This window comes from Dromiciops gliroides, chromosome 2, assembly GCF_019393635.1.
Source record: "Dromiciops gliroides isolate mDroGli1 chromosome 2, mDroGli1.pri, whole genome shotgun sequence".
Lineage (NCBI taxonomy): Eukaryota > Metazoa > Chordata > Mammalia > Microbiotheria > Microbiotheriidae > Dromiciops > Dromiciops gliroides.
Genome location: NC_057862.1, coordinates 228,427,941 through 228,447,814, shown reverse-complemented (window position 1 = coordinate 228,447,814; position 19,874 = coordinate 228,427,941). Strand labels below are relative to the sequence as shown.

The window sequence follows — 19,874 nt, the reverse complement described above, 5'->3', positions numbered from 1 at the left end:
GAACAAAAAAAAAAAACTCTGTCAGAAAACATAAAGAATATGAAGCTAGTTCTTGAAATGTGTGTAGCTCAGCCATCACTTTTTGGTCTGGCTAAATCCTTCAAAATGCTTACCCTTACATGTTCTTTGCCAGAAATGTCTCAAAAAAGAATATTGGGAGAGTAGCATACAAGTGCTTGAGGGAAAAATACTCTCTCAAAATATTTTTAGCAAAAAACAAGAACAATAACTATTAGTATGTCCTTCCTTATTTCTGAGAAGAGCATTTACTTTAAAAATGAAATAGCTATCAGTCTTCTCTATCATGTAATGCAAATTGGTAACTTACCCCTACCATGGACTACCACATTTCCCTGGAGATGGGAAAAAAACAAACCAAATGGATTGTTGCCTCCTGAAGAGTCAGTAAAAATTAGAAGAAATCTAGAGGGAGTTCATGAATGCAAAATGTTCTCAAGGAAGCCTCTAGCTCCAGTGTGGGCTTCAGTTTAGACAATCAACAAAACAATAAATGAAAGTCCTGACTTACTGTGTTTGCCAATTTCCAAGGTGTACATGCTCACACTGAAAATTTCACAAGAGGGTTGTGTAAGTCAGTAGGAGCTGGCTCCAGCACACTTGACAGTGTACCTGTTAAAGAAAGGCTGGGGATCTTAAGAAAAATGCTTATGCTCCAGGACATAGAAGCTCAATTAAATTGATGTAAATCATTTCATTTTGGTTCCATTTGAGGTTACTTCATCATAGCTAACAAATGAAATGATTTCTGGAGACTACTGTTGCAAAGATATTCCTCTCCAAGGGCTCACATCACATATGGCAGAGAAGAACTGAGAGAATATAGTTCCCTTGGCAAAAAAATGTCTTTCAAAACTGTGGTTAGGAATCTAGATATTAACACATATATATTGACAAGTATAGATATATAATGTTTATATGTATATAGTATGTGTGTATGTGTATATATGTATATATACAGTGTAGATTACATAGCTATATAGGTGTGTTACTTATCTATATATGTATACAAATACATATTTACATAAATTATATATCTGTATATCTAGCCTCCTCCAGCAATTGTGAAAGTAATTTACATAGCTAGATATATAATGTGTGTATATATCTATATATAGTGTATATATAGACATAAAATGTATCTATCTATCCAGCCTCAGACACTTAACACTTACTAGCTGTGTGACCCTGGGCAAGTCACTTAACCTCAATTGCCTCACTAAAAAAAAAAAGGTATCTATCTTTCTATGTACACAAATATATGCATATACATTTTATATATATATATATCTCCTTGGAAAATTAAGTTATTTTCATAATTCTCCAAATATAAAGGAAAAATCAATTTGATGATAATCCGAAAGATCCCCACTTATCTTCTTTATTCTTAGTCTCTTCTTGCTGCTTCAAACAATGAAAGGGACCTATGATATGATGATAAGGATAGTGCTGTCAGTTATTAAAATCATTATATTGCCATCACTATTTTCTCCCAAGTTCCATGATATTGGAGTAATACTTTAATTTGGCATGGTGATTTTCAAAGTGGTTTCAAATCCATGCCCCATTCATTGCCCATAACAACCCTCTAAAGCAGGTAGTGAGTTTCTTGACTTGTCAAATGAGGATTCTGAAGGTCATACAGAGTGTCTTACAGCTAGTTTGTAGTAGAACTGGGACTAAACCCCAGGCTGTGAGACTCCTGTTCTACAGTATTACTGGTTCCCCTTCTACCTTGGAAGCTTCCAAACCCTGTTTATATGGGATCATATCTATGTGAAGATAGAATGACATAAAGAGCATTATGTATTTATTGTATATTATATAGCTATATGGGTGTGTTACTTATCTATATATCTATATACATACATATTTACATACATTATATTATATATATATATAGCCTCCTCACAGCAGTTGTGAAAGTCATTTATATAGCTAGATATATAATGTGTGTGTGTATATATGTATATGTATATATATAGTGTATACACTATATATTGGAGTTAGATGACATGGATTCAAATTCAGGCTCTGCTACTTACTCTCTATGTGACTGTGGACAAGTCATTTCATCTCTCTTGGCTTTATTTTCCTCATATGTAAAATGAAGGGTTAGATTACATAATATCTATTCATTCTAACTCTACAATCCTGTGATCTATATGGCTGCTCAATGATAGCTATGATACCAAATAATGAAGTATCATTCTAGTATTATGACTTCTCTGAATGTCCTTTCTCCCTGCTATTATCTCAATTTTCAAGTCATTGTAAGAACAGGATAATAATAGATTATATATTTGAAGATTAGCATCTCTTCCTTTGGTGGTTCTTGGAGCAATTCTACTGATTTCATATTGGTCATATTTATTTGGTTTAAATATTAAATTTACCTGTTGGATATGTTTACTATCATGTTTCCTGTTGAATGTTTCAATGTTAGTCTTCACTTTCTGGTAAATCAGTGTCCGTTTTAATTTTGCCCATATAGATTTGTTTATTTTCTGGTACCACATTGCCCTTTCTCCCATGCTTTGCTCTTTCAATAAAGAAAAACAGCACTCCATTTTCATTGTTTTGCTCTTATTTTTAACTAAAATTGTAGACCATCAACTAAAATAGAAGCACTTCAACTCAGCATTTTGGTTTAAATTTGCCACTGCTCTCATTTTGGACAAGTAATGTTATATATTTTTAGAAATCCTCCATGGAGAATATGCCCATTAGGTTTTCCTCTGTTTCTCTTAAAATTTCATGGATTCCAGTACAGTTCTCAGCCTTCTCACTATATGATGAACCCATTTCCTTTGTCTGGCATTAAATAAGAAGCCATATGACTTTTTACTTACTAAACTCATTGATACATATTGCTTTGATACAACAGTTTCTAACAAATATCACCATCTCCTAACATACACATCTGAACAAAGTATATTCCCTGAAAGTAATTGTTGTTGTGTTCAATTGTATTTGACTCTTTGTTGGGGATGGGGGAAGGTTATTGGCAAAGCTAATGGAATGGTTTGCCCTTTCCTTCTCCAGTCATTTTACAGATTAGGAAGCTGAGGCAAACTTAATTGACTTGCTCAGGGTCCCACAGCTATTAAGTGTCTGAGGCTAGATTAGTCTTCCTGACTCCACACCTGTCCTTAGAGATGGCTACTATGCCTAATCACAGTTCCAGGTGAAACCCTAAAGTACTGGGTATTTTAGTACTGTTGTTTGTGAACCCCCACTGGTGTGCTCCTTCTTAACTATCAGGTAGAATTAATTACATTTTAGAAAGAATATTTAATAAGCATTATTATATCAGGAACAGTCATTGGATAAACACTGTACTGTCCCCCTGAGAAGGTTGGGCTCAAACTTAGCATATGTGACCAAAAGGCAAACTTGTACCTCTTGTTACTGTGTGGAGTCCTCATGAGGTTTTCCTTTTGGTGTATTTCTCTGATGGGCTCAGAAAATTGGTCCCCTTTCAGAGTCCTAAAGCTTTCTTTCCTGGGTATGTTTAATTCTTAATGTATTTCTCAGTTCCTAATGCAAACAATGCCATGAGCCTCAATAGAAGGTACTGACTCCGATGGGAACTCCAGATCTTTGAGCTCTTTTAAATAGTTGAGCAAAATGAATTCACACAATGCCCATGGCCCAAAATATCTCTTTCTGCACTTTATGTCCATGACCTTTCTGTTAGGTGATGGATAAAATTCTGCATCTCAGGTTTTCAATCATTGGATTGATCAGAGCTCTAAGGTCTTTCCAAGATATTTTTCTTTATAATTTTGCTTTCTTTGTATAAATGGTTCTCCTGGTCCTACTAACTTCACTCTGCATCAGTTCATAGACGAATCCTATGTTTATTTGAATTCCTTATTTCTTACTGTACAATAATATTCTATTATGTTGATATAGCATGGTTTGTTCAGCCATTTTTCAACTGATCAATATTTTAGTATATTAGACATTTGTTTCTAGTTGAAGAGTGTAAGTGATATAAATGGTTTAGTCATATAACTTACATAATTCCAAATCATCATCCAGAATGATTGGACCAATTCATAGGTCCAATAACCATGCATTAGTATATCTGTCTTCCTCTGTTCTCCAACATTGACTGGTCTCATTTTTGTCATCTTTGCCAATTTCCTTGGTTGCGAGGTAAAACCATAGATGTGTTTTTATTTGTATTTTTCTGTAATTTGGAATCTATTTTATGCCATTATTTATAGTTTGCAAATCTTTAGAATTTTTTTAAATTTATGTCTTTTGACTTTGTCTTTGGGAAAATTACCGTTACCAACAATTTAAAAAATTATTTAAAACCTATAATTATCAATTGAATGCAAACCACATTTTAGCCATCATTTTATCAAAGAATATTTTTGTGCATAGTTAGAATGGGCAGCTACCTACCTACATGGGCTGTTTTCATGGGGAAATCATTTCCTACCCTGATCACTGAGGCCTGAAATTCCTTTGGTAGAAGTGAAAGCTCTTTACTCCACAGTTAGTTAGTTTTAAGACAAAATGCATGTACACTTGAGATGAAGCACATCGACTTAAATTTTCACTGGTTTAAATTTCCATAACCCTCTAAATCAGCTTATTCCACTTTGTTGTTGTTGTTCAGCTGTTTTCAGTCATATCTGACTCTTCATGACCCTATTTGGAGTTTTCTTGGCAAAGATACTAGAGTAGTTTGTCATTTCCTTCTCCAGCTCATCTTTTTTTTGTGAAGCAATTGGGGTTAAGTGACTTGCCTAGGGTCACACAGCTAGTAAGTGTAAAATGTCTGAGGCTGGATTTGAACTCAGGTCCTCCTGAATCCAGAGCTGGTGCTCTCTCCCCTGTACCACCTAGCTGCCCCTACTCATTTTACAGATATGGAAACTGAGGTGAATTTAAGTGACTTGCCCAAGTAACACAGCTAGTGTCTGAGGCTAAATTTGAATTCAGGAAGATGAGTCTTCCTGACTCCAGGTCTGGCTCTCTATCCACTGTGTCACCTCGGTGGCCCTATTTCTACTCTGGGACAGCTTTAATCATTAAAGATGAAGAAGGAAAGAGACAAGTTTTCAGAAATGATACCATATAACATATCTTTACAGTCACACAATTGCCTGGAAACTGAAAAGTATATAAGATCCCACTGCCTTTGTTATTTATGGACTATTTTTAAAGAGCATTTGATTCTGTGGAGCAAAATGTCAGTTTAATATCTCTAACACATTTTCTCCAGTGCATATGTAAAGGCACATAAGATTCCTTGAAAGATATACCCATGAAATAATGTGGTTTAAAAACTCCCTGATAATTAATATCGACCAGTACATACAAAGGGAATGGATGCTTGGCAGAGTGGATTGCTTCTGTCATGGTGGTTATTTAGCACAGAATTTTTTATAGCTACTCATCTTTATATTTGTGGTTTCCTTCCAGTAGAATTCAAGCAACTTATAAGTACTCTTTAATTTTTGCTGTATCCCCAGCACCTAATAGTGCCTTAAATATAGTATCTCTTAAATGTTTGTTTAAATGAAATCAATTGAATCAAAGATGGACTGATAAAATCTTATAGATGCTCCTGTTTGTGGGTCACAATTGTGCCTGATTCTTCAAGTACTGGACCATTAGAGAACACCGAAAGGACATCCAGAATCACTCAAGATTTTGGCCTAAGTATTCCTCCAGAAAAAAAATCCAAATGAATGAAGAATGTCTACTGTTCAAACTATCACATGCAGTTGGTTAGACAACCTATTGAGCTGGTCCATCAATACATATAAGTCAGAGAGATGGATGGATAATGAGCTGAGTCTAAAACTGAATAGAAGAAAACTAGCATGGGTTGCATTTAGGAAATTGTGCAGTTCTGTAAATGATCCTGAATTTCTGCCCAAAATGAAGGCCCACCTTTTTAATGGCAACATTTTCCTGACAATATTATATGGCTGTGAAACATGGAATATTAGTTTTTGAAGAATTAAAGTTATAGGTCACTAAAAGGACAAATGGGAAAACATGCAGTGAATAGGCTGCCAAAATGATGGGATACAGTAAGGGCTTAATAAATGTTCATTGGCTGATGTACAACCAACAGGAGGAGCAGTGTAGAGGATATTATCAAATGCATGACCAGAGAAAGGGATAGGCTAGGCACGTAATGAAAGCAAGGGATAACTTAGGTGTAGTTTTCTTGTTCTGGTTTCCATCTACATGGTGCCACATGCTGTTAAGAGATTGAGAAAAAGGCCCACAGCACATAAGGTGGACCTTCTATGGAGAATGCATAGGGAGTCAAAGATGAAATGGGCTGCTATCAACACCACTGAAAGGACTACCCACATTAATGAGATCACAGATCCACTAGAACATGCTTTTTTGTTTGTTTGTTTGTTTTGGTGAGGCAATTGGGGTTAAGTGACTTGCCCAGGGTCACACAGCTAGTAAGTGTTAAGTGTCTGAGGCCGGATTTGAACTCAGGTCCTCCTGAATCCAGGGCCAGTGCTTTATCCACTGTGCCACCTAGCTGCCCCAAGGCATGTTTTTTAATAAAGAATACCTTTACAAATCCCTATTATAGACTTGGTTTTCATACCACCAACTCTTAGTGAAGAAAAATTTGCCTCCTTATATTAGGAGCTCTAGTTCATCTTGCTCATGCATTACTGGTGCTTTAATTTAATTTCCTATATGCATATTTAAAAATAATGTTTACTATTATGTTTGGTAATAACAAAACACTTAATTGCCATTAATGGTACAAATGCACATTATAAAACATTTGAATATCTCTAGTAGTTCTTTGTGCAAGTAGATATAATTAGTTCTGATGTTGGCTTTTTCAGTTAAGTAAAACAGAAAATAGTAAATAGTACCTAGACATGCTTTCTTATCCTTTTGGAGAAGTGAATGATACCTGTGAATTTACTTTGGATATTTGGAGATCATGTTTCTAGGCATAACCTCAAGAAGATCCAACACAGATAATACCATCAGGTGAAAGAATTGTCCAAATGAAATGTAGAGATGAAAGGGATTTTAGAGAACTTCTTAACAAATACTTATTTGACAAATGAGGACACTATCACTCAGAGAAATGAATTGGTCATACAAGTAATGTCATAGCCAGTACTAGAACACAGGTCTTTTGAATTGTAATCTAGTGCACTTGCTATTTATTTTCCTTGAGAGCACTATTGAACTTTCTGTATTTACTGAGGGAAAAATAAAGTTGAAAGTTGGAACAAGAATATGGATAATCAGGTCTTAAAACTTAACTAGTAAACACACTGGGTCTGGACCTTGTGTTATTTAAATTGAATATATAGAGGATGTTAACTGAATGAATGAAAAAGCATTTATCAAGAGTCTATATGGGGAAAAGGACCCACATATATAAAAATATTTATAGCTGCTCTTTTTATGGTGGCAAGGAATTGGAAATTGGGGGGTTGTCCATCAATTGGGGAATGTCTGAACAAGTTGTGGTATATGAATGTAATGGAATACTATTGTCCTATAAGAAATGATGAGCAGTCAGATTTCAGAGAAACCTGGAAGGACCTGGATGAACTGATGATGAGTGAGATGAGTAGAACCAGGAGAACATTGTACACAGTATCAACAACATTGTGTGTTGATCAACTGTGATAGACTTGATTCTTCTCAGCAATACAATGTTCCAAGATCGTTCCAAAGGACTCATGATGGAAAATGTTCTCTAAATCCAGAAGAAAAAAAAAGAACTGTTGAATCTGGATGCAGATCGAACCATACTATTTCTATTGTTTTTGTTGTTGTTTTTATTTTTTGAGGTTTTTCCTTTTTGCTCTGATTCTTCTCTCATAATATGACTTATGCAGAAATGTGTTTGATATGATTGTACATATATAACCTATATCAGATTACTTGCTTCTTGGTGAGGGTGGTGGGAGGGAAGGGAGGGAGAAAAATTTGAAACTAGAAATCTTATAAAAACAAATGTTGAAAAAGATATCTATATTAGTAGGCATTAAACAAATGTTTATTGACAAAAAATTGGGGAATGGCTGAACAAGTTGTGATATATGAATGTAATGGAATACTATTATGCTGTAAGAAATGATGAGCAGGCAGATTTCATAGAAATTGGAAAGATTTGCATGATGCTGAGTGAAATGAGGAGAACCAGGAGAACATTGTACACAGTATCAACAACATTGAGGGTTAAGTGACTTGCCCAGGGTCACACAGCTAGTACGTGTCAAGTGTTTGAGGCCCAAATTTGAACTCAGGTCCTCCTGAATCCAAGGCCAATGCTTTATCCACTGTACCACCTAGCTGCCCCATGAACAATTTTTCTAATGTTGTTTTTCTCATCATGATGTGAGCTCTTTGAGTACAGGTACCCTTTTGCTTTTCTTTATCTCCCCCACACATAGCAAAGTGCCTTTGACTTAGTAAGTACTTAATAAATGCTTCATTCATTCACTTTATTATTTTGAAGAAAAAATTACTGAAGTATTTTATATTACATAAGTCCAGAGCTGAGGTTGAAAAGGGATTCCCTGTAGATGGTCAAATTCTTCAGATGCCTCTCTTTAGAGAAGAGATTATCTTGATTGTATCAAGCCCCAAGACACTGTAGCATCTCTTGAAAGAGAACTGCAATCTCTCAAAGGAGGTCAGACTGCATATCCACACAGGAAAGGTCAAATGGATGGAGAATGTTTATTGTCCAGATTTCAACATGCATCAGAATGAACTCTGTTCATCCAACAGATACACAATATGGAGCCAGAATTGAAAAGAAGAACAGGGAGCTCGACTGCTTTCTGGAAATTGCAAAGCACTTTTACTGACCTCAAGCTTCCCATAACAGCAAAGACCCATCTTTTAAATAGAAACATTTTTATAGTGTTGCTCCGGGGCAGCAAGACCTGCCTTGGAGGAACCAAAGATGAGCATCACAGAGAAGGAAATAGGAAGTCATATTGAGAGTGAGCAGACTTCCAGTGAGGAATTATGAGGAAAAACAAGAGCATAGGATGTTGTCAAAGAAGCTACGAAAGAAGAAGATGGGAAGGATCAGGTGGTGAGAGCAATGGATAAGAGATAACAGCCCAAGTGTTCCACTGCTACCCTTGCAGTGATAGAAGTAGTCAGGGAAAGCCTTCTTCAACATATTAGGCAGACTCATGGTCAATGGAGGACATGGACAACAATCATGTGGGATAAGCAGTCATAGATGGGTTGCAATCTATATCAATGGGGACAGGAGTGGGGAACTCCCAAGCTGATGAGATCACAATACTACTCCATTACTGACTGACCTCTTTCCCCCAAGTCTGTACTCCAAACCACACAGCTAATGAAGATTTCTCTAAGTGGAATAAACTTTGCCCTCATCAGGGAAAATAGTGCACAATCAATACTGTCTGCCTCTCTGACTAGAGAATGAGGCCATGAACTCTAAACCTCCATTTAAGGAGAAAGCTCAGCTCAGGCATCTCATCATTACTCAACTGGATATATCGCCTTGAGATTTTCTGACTTCTCCATATCCCTGTGTCAGTACCTTCTTCTCCTCACTGTTCCCCTCCCCCATAACTGTCCCCCAGGTTTTTCAGCTTCCTTTTGTGTGTTATCTTCCTCCACTAGATTGTAAGCATCTTGAAGGCAGCAATTGTCCTATTTGTATCCTCAGCACTTAGCACATTGTTTGCTACATAGTAGGTACTTAATAAATGTTTATTGACTATTAAAGAGGAAACCCCTCTGCTTCCTTCACCAGCCCATTCCACATAGGATTAGATGTATTTTTAGCAAGCTTCTGAAACCTAAATTAGCTACTTTGTAGCTTCCACCCATTGCTCCTTGATTTTTTACTCTACAGCCAAATAGAACAAGCCTAATCCCTCTTTCACATGAAAACCCCTCAAATACTTGAACATAGTTATCCGCTCACCTCTGAGTGTTGTCTTCAGTCTAAACATTCCATGTGGGTCCTTTCATTTTGTTCTGAGACATGCCACAGTATAGTTGAGGTCCAACCAGAAACTGGCCACTTGTATCAGGAATTCAGACTGATGTGTTCTGCTACGGAACATTATTTCCTCAGGTATAAACAAATGGACCTGGTGTACCTTACAAATGCATTAAGGTTAAGTAGACTTCAGATACCGTTGAATGTGTCAATCTGTATCAATCATCTTTCTCCAGTAAGCTAAAAAAAGATGTACACAGCAGTTCATATTATGCTTCTGATGCTTAGTAGTTAAACAACAATGGATTATATCAGTCACTCTACCTATCTAGTATCCCTACCTTGTCTCTCTGAGGAAAGAACAGTAATTTGACCAACTAGTTTCCTCACAGACCTAGGATCAGAGATTTTTTTTTTTGGTGGGGCAATGGGGGTTAAGTGACTTGCCCAGGGTCACACAGCTAGTAAGTGTCAAGTGTCTGAGGCCAGATTTGAACTCAGGTCCTCCTGAATACAGGGCCAGTGCTTTATCCACTGCACCATCTAGCTGCTCAAACCAGAGATTTTCAACTTCTCTTTCCCACTCCTTGCTTGGTCTTAGTATGAAAGTAACCATCTGTTTAGAGCTGAAAGGGATCTCAGAGTCACTAATTTTATAGATGATGAAAATGAGGCTCAAAGAGATTCAATGATTTATGGTTATATGGTATAAGTGACACAGTCAAGATTAAAACTCAGTTCCTCTGACTCAAAATCCAAATCTGACTCCAACTCTTTCAAGAGAAAAGAACATGTAAATAAATAGGGTATACGCCTTACTTAATTGGTTAAATCTTGTCTATGTCAGTCACTTTGTATATTAATAAAATCATCAAGCTAGGGGGAAAAGTCTTTCTTGAATTCTACTCCTACCTTCAATGATATTAAATCTGATCTGAATGAGTGTTATTTAAGAGCTAGATCTACTCTGAACAAAGACAAGGGAGCTTAAATTCTTCTTTTTTTTTTTTTTAATTTTTTTTAAGTGAGGCAATTGCGGTTAAGTGACTTGCCCAGGGTCACACAGCTAGTAAGTGTTAAGTGTCTGAGGCCGGATTTGAACTCAGGTACTCCTGACTCCAGGGCTGGTGCTGTATCCACTGCGCCACCTATTAAATTATTCTTGAAAGATTTGTGTCAACAGCCAATTTATATAAATTGGGCCCAAACTAAAATCTTTCCCCTCAACCCCTGGTTTCCATTCTGGATTACCTAAAACTTAGTAAAACTAAGTAAAGAATGCTAACTGCCAAAAATGTACTCTATAAAGTCAGGAGCTATTCAAACATTTAATTCCATTAACAGATGCAACATAATAAGCATAATATTAATTAGTTTCATTCAACAAATAAACTCAGATTGGTATCCTTGGAATTTCACCTTTATCTTTTGTTCAGAAAGCATTATTCAAATGGTGAAATTTTCATATAGTTGCTCTCCCAGAGTCTACGCGATTCTATTGCATTTGGTAAATTACTAGTCATTTTCACTGATGTGAAATCTGGAGGAGGGGAAGAGAGGGAGGGAAAGGAAGAGGAGAGGAGAGGAAAGGGGAGGGGAGGGGAGGGGGAAGGGAGATTTATAATCAGGGCAAAATAGGGACTTTTACTTATGAGATGTCAAATTTTAAGAATACTAAACTGGGTAGAGGACACCAAATTTAGAAGGCTCAAGCCAAAACCTAACCCTCCCTACTCCTGCACCTCTATGCAAGGGAGGGTGATGGCAGGAAGTGTAGGCTTGCTACCATTCCCTGCTTCTGCAGCTCACTCAGTTTGCTAACCAAAGACTGGCATTGCTGCCAGATGCCAACTGCTACTTCCTAGAACAGGGGAAGTTTTAGTCTGGGATCTCCTCTTCCTGCTAATGGTGGCAGGTTCAATACCTTGGGCAAATGCCTGTTTAATCCAAAACTAGGGGGAATGAAGATGGAAGAAGAGTTGTGGGAATGGCTCCTAATTTTTAAAACTTTGAGCCAGGATGACTATTTAGGCTAAAGGTTCTGCTGAAGCAGGAAAGGTGTAACAGAAAAGAACCAGAGGACTCACAGACCTGTAGGACCTTCCTCCCGATCTCAGAGGGACAGCAAGCAAGAGTAGGAGGGGACAACCAATCATTGTCTGCAGCACTGCTGCAGTAAACTCCTCCCTCCTGAAGCTCTCAGTTTTCTCCCCTCTCAATCAGAACTCCCTGGAACACAAAGGTGCCCTAAACCCCTATAGAGTATGAGGTAGAGGGAGAGAGACTTTAATTCCATATTACCACCACCTGGTGGTGATTGAATCAGAGCAGTGGTGGGGGGTTGTGGTGAGCAGAATTGCTGCTCATCAACTCCTATTTGGTTCCCCCAACCCTACTGCTGACTCATTATCTAAATGGGTCTTTTGGTGAAACAAACAAACAAACAATCACTCTTCCGTTCTGAGGAAATTGTATTGAATGATTTGTAATTCTCTTATCTTCTTAGTTCTTAGGTTCTATCCAAGACAGCATAATGGCAAAACATCTCAGTGTTAGGTCTATCTCTGTCTTTTCTCAGGCTATTCTTTTCTCAGTTGCCTCCTCCCAAATACTCTTCCATTAAGTACAGCCCATTAGCATCAGTTTTGGGTTGGCAGTTATCTGTTTGTTTTTCAGGTTAGTTTATCAGATTCATTTATTTCACTTTGGAAGTCATGGAACTTCTGAACTTTTTTTTTTTAATTTTAATTTTCAATTCCAAATTCTCTTCCTCCCTTCAGCCTCCACCCCCATTGAGAAGGCAAGCAATATGAGGCCCATTACACATGCGATGTTATATAAAACATATTTCCATATTAATGTTGCAAAAAAGAAAAAATGAAAATGAAAAATATGCTTCAATTTGCATTCAGAGTTCATCAGTTCTCTGCAGGTTGATAGCATTTTTCATTATGCACCCTTTGGAATTCTCATGTATCATGGTATTGATCAGAGTTATTAAGTCTTTCAGAATTATCAATACAGTAGTGCTGTTACTGTTTATAATATTCTCCTTGTCCTACTCATTTCACCCTGTATCAGTTCATATATGTCTTCCCAGATTTTTCTGAAACCATTCTTCATCATTTCTTATAACACAATAGTATTCATCACCATGATATACAACAATTTGTTCAGCCATTCTCCAATTTGTGGGTGTCTTCTCAATTTCCAATTCTGTACCACCACAGAGCTACCATAAATATTCTTGTACATGTGGGTCCTTTTCCTTTTTCTTTGATCTCCTTGGGATACAGATCTAGTAGTGATGTTGCTATCAAAGGGTATGTGTGGCTTTATAGCCCTTTAGGCATAGTTACAAATTGTTCTCCAGAATGGTTGGACTAGTTCACAACTCTACCAACAATGCATTAGTGTACCCTTCCAACATTTGTCATTTTCCTACTCTATTATGTTAGACAATCTCAGAGGTATGAGGTAATACCTCAGAATTGTTTTAATGCTAATTTCTCTAATTATTAATGATTTATAGCATTTTTTCATATGATGATTGATAGTTTTGAGTTCTGCTGAAAACTACCTGTTTATATCCTTTGAGCATTTTTTCAGTTGGGGAATGGCTCTTATTTTTATAAATTTGGCTCAGTGACTTTTTTATTTGTGAAATGAAAATTGAGAAACCTTTATCAGAGAAACTTGTTATAAATTTTTCCCCTCAATTTTCTGCTTATCTTATAATTTTGGCTGCATTGATTTTGTTTGTGCAAAAACTTTTAATGTAATCAAAATTATCCATTTTATCTTTTATGAGCTTCTTTATCTCTTGTATAGTCATAAACTCTTCTCTTATCCATAGATATGACAGGTATTTTCTCTCATACTCCTCTAATTTGCTTATGATTTCAACCTTTATATCTAAATCACATACTTGACCTTATCTTGGTATATGATGTGAGATGTTGGTCTATGCCTAGTTTCTGCCTTACTGTCTCCTAGTTTTCCCAGCAGTTTTTGTTGAATAGTGAGTTCTTGCCCTAATAGTTTGGATCTTTGGGTTTATCAAATATTAGGTTACTATGGTATTATGTACCTAATCTATTCCATTTATCAATCATTTAATTTCTTATCCAGTACATATTGTTTCAATGATTACCACTTTGTGGTGTAGTTTGAGATCTGGTATTACTTTACCACTTTCCTTCATTTTTGGGGGGTTCCTTTTGATATTGTTGACCAACATACTTCTTGGGGAAAAAACCCTAAATATCTAAAACAAAGAAATAAACATCTAAAACAACAATTAAGAAATCCTCATACCTGAAAGGAAAGTTTTGAGGCTTCCATGAAGGAGGGAGAGAAAAGGAGGTAAAGGATTGTTGCTTTGAGGTCTACAATAGGGACTGGAAATGGAGTAGTTTCAGCAAACTAGCACCTATTCTGACACTCCTTATGACCTGTTATGGGGGAAATAGGGTAGGGGGTTTGGGATAGGGGTTGGGGTATTTAGGAATTCCTCTTTAAATAATTACACCCTCTTGCACAAAAATCCAATAGAATAAGATAATAGTTTATTTAGGGGCTAGGGAAGGGAAACCAAGAGAGAAATCCTTGGACTTCTCATGGGGAAAAGGCATGGCACAGAGGCATGGCTCTGAGATACCTACCTCCACGAGCAGGAGACAGGCAGATACTTTTATAGAGGATTGATAGGAGTGATCATCTTACTGTGGAAAGTTCCCACTGGTGGTGGCTGGGGGAGTTGGGTGAGTGGTGGCTGTGGATCTCTCAAGCCATCTCTCTCTTCTTCAAGACACAAAGGCAGCAGCCACACCTAATCTTTTCTCCCCAGGGGTGGGAGAGATTGGAATGAAGGGTGGTTGTCCTGGAGCTAGCTCAGTCCTGATCTGGTGCCACTTATCTCTTTAGGTGTGTCTGTCCTTTGGTTTAGTTTCTCAAAGAGAAGGTTCTTTGATTTACCCCCAAGAACTTCTGGGGTAACCTGGGCCCATAATATTCCCATAACATGATCCATCAGTCCAAAAAGCATCAGTCACAGAGTCCTGGGCCCTTTCTTTGTGACACTTGTTCTGCTTGTACTTTCATTCTTGCATGTCCACATGACTTCACATGACCTCCCCTACTAGTCTATGTAACATCTATACATTTGATCAGTAGCAGAGTTCCTCTTCTACTTCTTTTTGGACTAATTTTTAAAGGTCACCTAGGCCAAGATGAGGGCATTACTAGAGAGAAAATCACACCTAAGGGGCAGATACAGGAAGTGACCAGGAAGTAGTGACTCAAACTACCAAAAAGAGGGAGTAAGAGCCCAGCTTAAAAGTATCACTACACTGTTAGACTTAGTTGGGAAAACAAGATATATGGCAGTTTGGCAGGAATGTGGAATGTATGAAGGAGAATAAGATGCAGTGATTCAGAGAAGTTAGGCTTCAACCAACTTGTGAAGGAGTTTCAATTCCAAGCTCAGGAGTTTAAATTTTGTTCTAGAGGCAATAGAGAGCCACTGAGGGTTCTCAAACAGAGAACTGACATAGCTGGATTTGTGCCTTAAGAACCTATGTGGATGATAGAAGAGGATCTCCAAATCTAAGAAAAAACAAAACAAAACTGTGGAGTATAGATGCTGAATGAACCATACTATTTCTTTTGTTTTTGATGCTGTTGTTTTTTCTATTTTGAGGTTTTTCATCATTACTCTGATTTTTCTCTTATAATATAACTAATGCAAAAAAAGGATTAATGTTATTATGTGTAAATATATATATATATATATATGTAACCTATATCAGATTACCTGCTGTCTAGGGGAGTGGGGAGGGAGGGGAGGGAGGGAGAAAAATCTGAAATTGGAAAGCCTGCATAAACAAAAGTTGAGAACTATCTTTACATGCAGCGGGAAAAAAATAAAATACTTTATTAATTAAAAAAAAAAGAACCTATGTGGAGGATGGGTTAGGAAACAGTCAACTGTAAGTCTGGAGAGTAATTATGAGACTATTGCCTAGTCCCAGTGAGACATGAGGAGGGACACCAGATTTAGTTAAATCAGAACGACTCAGCAAATAAAAGGATATTAGGAGTAAGGAACAGGGAAGATTTCAAGATAACTCTGAGGTTGTGAACCTGGATGCCTGGAAAGATGTTAGTACTCTTAGCAGAAATAGGAAAGTTTGGAAGAAAGATGGGTTCAAGAAGATAGATAATAAATTTCTTTTTGGACATGCTAATAGTAAAAGGTCTATGAAATACCCAAGTGGAGAAAACCAACAGGAAGTTGGCATTATGGGCCAGTTCTCAAGAGGGAATAGGGATAGAACTATATCTAAAAATGCCTAAGGAATATAGAGTTGTTTATCTGAAAAGGGTATAAGTAGCTAGGTGGTGCAGTGGATAGTGTTGGGCCTGGAATCAGGAAGACCCGAGTTCAAATCTGACCTCAGAAACTTTCTAGCTATGTGACTCTGAGCAAGTCACTTAACCCTGTTTGTCTTGGTCTCCTCATCTGTAAAATAACCTGGAGGAAAAAAATGGCAAACCACTCTAGTGTCCTTGCCAAGAAAACCCCAAAAGGGGTCATGAAGAGTCAGACACAACTGAAATGACTGAACAATAACATAGCTGAAAAGAAAAGTTAACTTCTGTACTCCTTATCTGGGCCCCACCTTCATAAGAACAGTCATTCTTTTCTAGCTCCTTTCAAGGATCCTAGTGGATGTGACTTTTCTTCAGTCAATGCCTTCATTCTGTCCTTTAGGGGTGGAGTCCCCTGAACCTGTCATGGGAAATGCAACAATGCCAGATTTCCCTGACTCTACTAAGACCTAGCTTCTTAGACTGTGGATCACAACTCCATATGGGGTTGCATAACCGAATGTGGGGGGTCAAGAAAAATTGGGCAACAGCAAAAAGTTATGTATACCGATTTTCTATGCCTATATACCCAGTGTCACATAACATTTTCTCTGGTGAAAAGGAGTTGCAAGTGGGAAAACTTTAAGAAGCCCTGCTAAGGCATCTAACTGCCTTGGAGGGAAGAAACTCTATACCCATCTATTCCCCTTCTCTCTAATGCCACTGTTTAGCTCATTCTTTGCCCAGGGGAATTTCAAAAAGCTTAATCCTTTCCCTGCTTTTGCACTTTATGCTACTATTTATCAGTTTAAAAAAAAAAAGTTTGGTTTTGAGTCTCCAGCCAGGGAAATTCTCTAGTAATTAGAAAGAGAGCTTCCATTATCCTTGGTGTGCAGCTAACCATAACCTCCCTCTCAACTGCTTCTAAGGAAACCAAATACAAACCAATAATGCTTTGAGTTCAACACAGTCTTACCTTAATACCAGCTTGTAGAGATTAGGCAAACAGCAGTGTAAAATATAAGCTTTAAAGAAATAGAACTGTTTTGTAACAGATACTGAGGGAGGGGCATAGGGAGGCAGAGGCAGGAAAAGAGATAGGTGAAGTGTCATCATTGTTGCTTTCTGAAAACCAAAACAGCTACAGTCATCTCTGCATTAGCAATTTTCTACTTAGTTTAACCTCCATGGTTGGGAAGCAGTGGTAGTGACAGCAATAGAAGTGAGGGCAGGGATCCACTGGAGCGCCTCTCTTTCTCTCTGTCTCTATCTTTCTCTCTGTCTCTATCTTTGTCTCTCTCTCTGTCTCTCCCCCCATCCTCATCTCTGTTTCTGTCTGTATCCATCTCGATTCCTCTCCTCTCCAGAGTGTATTGAATTTGCTCATCCCTCTCCAATGATGAGTTTTCATCTCCCCCTCCTTCTGCTTTGTCCTTTTAAGTAGAGCCCTATTTCCAGAGGCTTGCATAAACAGGCATTAGAGATTTCATATCCACCAGCTGACGCTGATCTCCAATGCTCTACCATGTATATAGATTTAGGAGTCATATGACAAGAGATGATTGAAACTATAACTTATAAGATCACCAGGAAAGTAAGTACACGTAGAGAGTTCAGAGCTCTCAGGACAGTCTTGAGATTCCCTATGGCTAGAGAGCAAGTGTATAGATGAAAGTCAAGGTAAGAAGAGATCCTTACAGATTAGATAACACTTTTTCACACTAGTGTCCCAAGGCCTCTGGCTCTCGTAGCTCTGCCCCCAAGCTCACTAGCAACTCAGGGCACCTTTCCTGCCTCTTACCCCAGGTTCCAAAATTTCTAGCTACTGACTCCTCTCTGTCTCTGTCTCTGTGTGTGTGTGTGTGTGTGTGTGTGTGTGTGTGTGTGTGTATTTTGGCAAACTAAGTTATATACTGTAAAAATTAGTACTTTGGAAGATAGAATATAAACATTTTTAGAACTATAAGTCTCAAGTAGAATTTAAGAAACTTTTAAATTTCAGTCCCAAATTCCATGCTAACTTTGTCACCTCTTTCTACTCTTTCCTTCTTTGTTTGGATATTAGGTTCTGACCATCTGTGTTAATCATTATTATGCAGAGACTAAACCCAAACTTTGTCTAGGCAGTGAGAATTGCACTTTTGGGGCAGTTTCACAATGAAATGAGTATGCTGGAGCCTGATTATATATAGCTTTGCTGGCAAAGTGGAGTGTTGTCAAGTGTCTAAAGTAGCAGCCAAGACCTGACCCTAGAAAATGTTTGATCTGAGAGAGTGGGAACATGGGTCACAGCCCACCATTCCTAAAATAGCCAATTATAAAGTTGTCCCAAACACAGTCACACACACACACACCCTTTATTCCTTTTTAAAGCCCCTGTTACCACTGGCTTCTTTTTATCCCAAGTGTTGGCTCCTCAAGGGAATTTTAACCTAACAGTAACACAGGCACTACAGGTGCTACAAAGGTCAATTCATTTTCATAATATGATTTCATCCTTAACTCATTTCTATTATTGTATAAGTTTTATAAAGCACATAATTATTAATACAATACTACTTATATATAATTCATAGAACAGGAACTGGGCCTGGACTGGACCTTTGACTTCATTGGTACTGGGAACTGCTGGATGAAGAAACTTGCCCTACCAATGTAATACCTTCTCTATAACTTAAAGTCTTTTTAAAACATATTTGGGGGCAGCTAGGTGGCACAGTGGATAGAGCACCAGACCTGGATTCAGGAGGACCTGAGTTCAAATCCGGCCTCAGACACTTATCACTTACTAGCTGTGTGTGGGCAAGTCACTTAACCCCAACTGCCCTTAAAAAATATATATTTGATTTTTCCAATTACATGTAAAGACAATTTTAACATTAATTTTTTTTCAAATTCTGAGTTCCAAATTTTCTCCCTCCTCTCCTCCCCTCTCCCCTTCATAAGACAGCGGGAAATTTGATATAGCTTATATATGTGCAATCATGTAAAACATGTTTCCATATTAGTCATGTTGTGAAAGAAGAAACAGAACAAAAAGAAAAAAAACATGGGGGGTGCAGCTAGTGGCATAGTGGATAAAGCACTGGCCCTGGATTCAGGAGTACCTGAGTTCAAATCCAGCCTCAGACACTTGACACTTACTAGGTGTGTGACCCTGGGCAAGTCACTTAACCCCCATAGCCCTGCGCAAAAACAAACAAACAAAAAAAAACATGAAAAAAATTAAGTGAAAATAGTACGCCTTGATCTGCATTCAGACTTCATCAGTTAAACTAAAGACCTCCAAGCTGAGACAAGTATTTGGTAAAATTTCTGGAATGTATTTCTGGATTGGTGATAAAGACAGCATCATGCTTCATAATAAAGCACTATGGGTTTTAAGTAGATAACAAAATACTTTTTTATCATTAACCTCAATTATTTCTTTATGCCCCTGCAGGCTAGTAGGTCATATAAATAAATGAGGTTGGTCCTGCTTCTTCTTTGATTATGCAGGTCACATATTCAT

The 19,874-nt window shown here is 37.6% G+C and overlaps 1 protein-coding gene and 1 long non-coding RNA gene across 3 annotated transcripts in view; one reads left to right on the top strand and one right to left on the bottom strand.

Moving 5' to 3' along the window:
• The window catches only part of TSHR (thyroid stimulating hormone receptor), a 171,585-nt gene that overhangs the window by 76,909 nt on the left and 74,802 nt on the right, over window positions 1-19,874 (top strand). The gene's annotated exons all lie outside the window — the stretch shown is intronic.
• LOC122742545 overlaps window positions 1-19,874 on the bottom strand; it is a 162,984-nt gene that overhangs the window by 82,746 nt on the left and 60,364 nt on the right. The gene's annotated exons all lie outside the window — the stretch shown is intronic.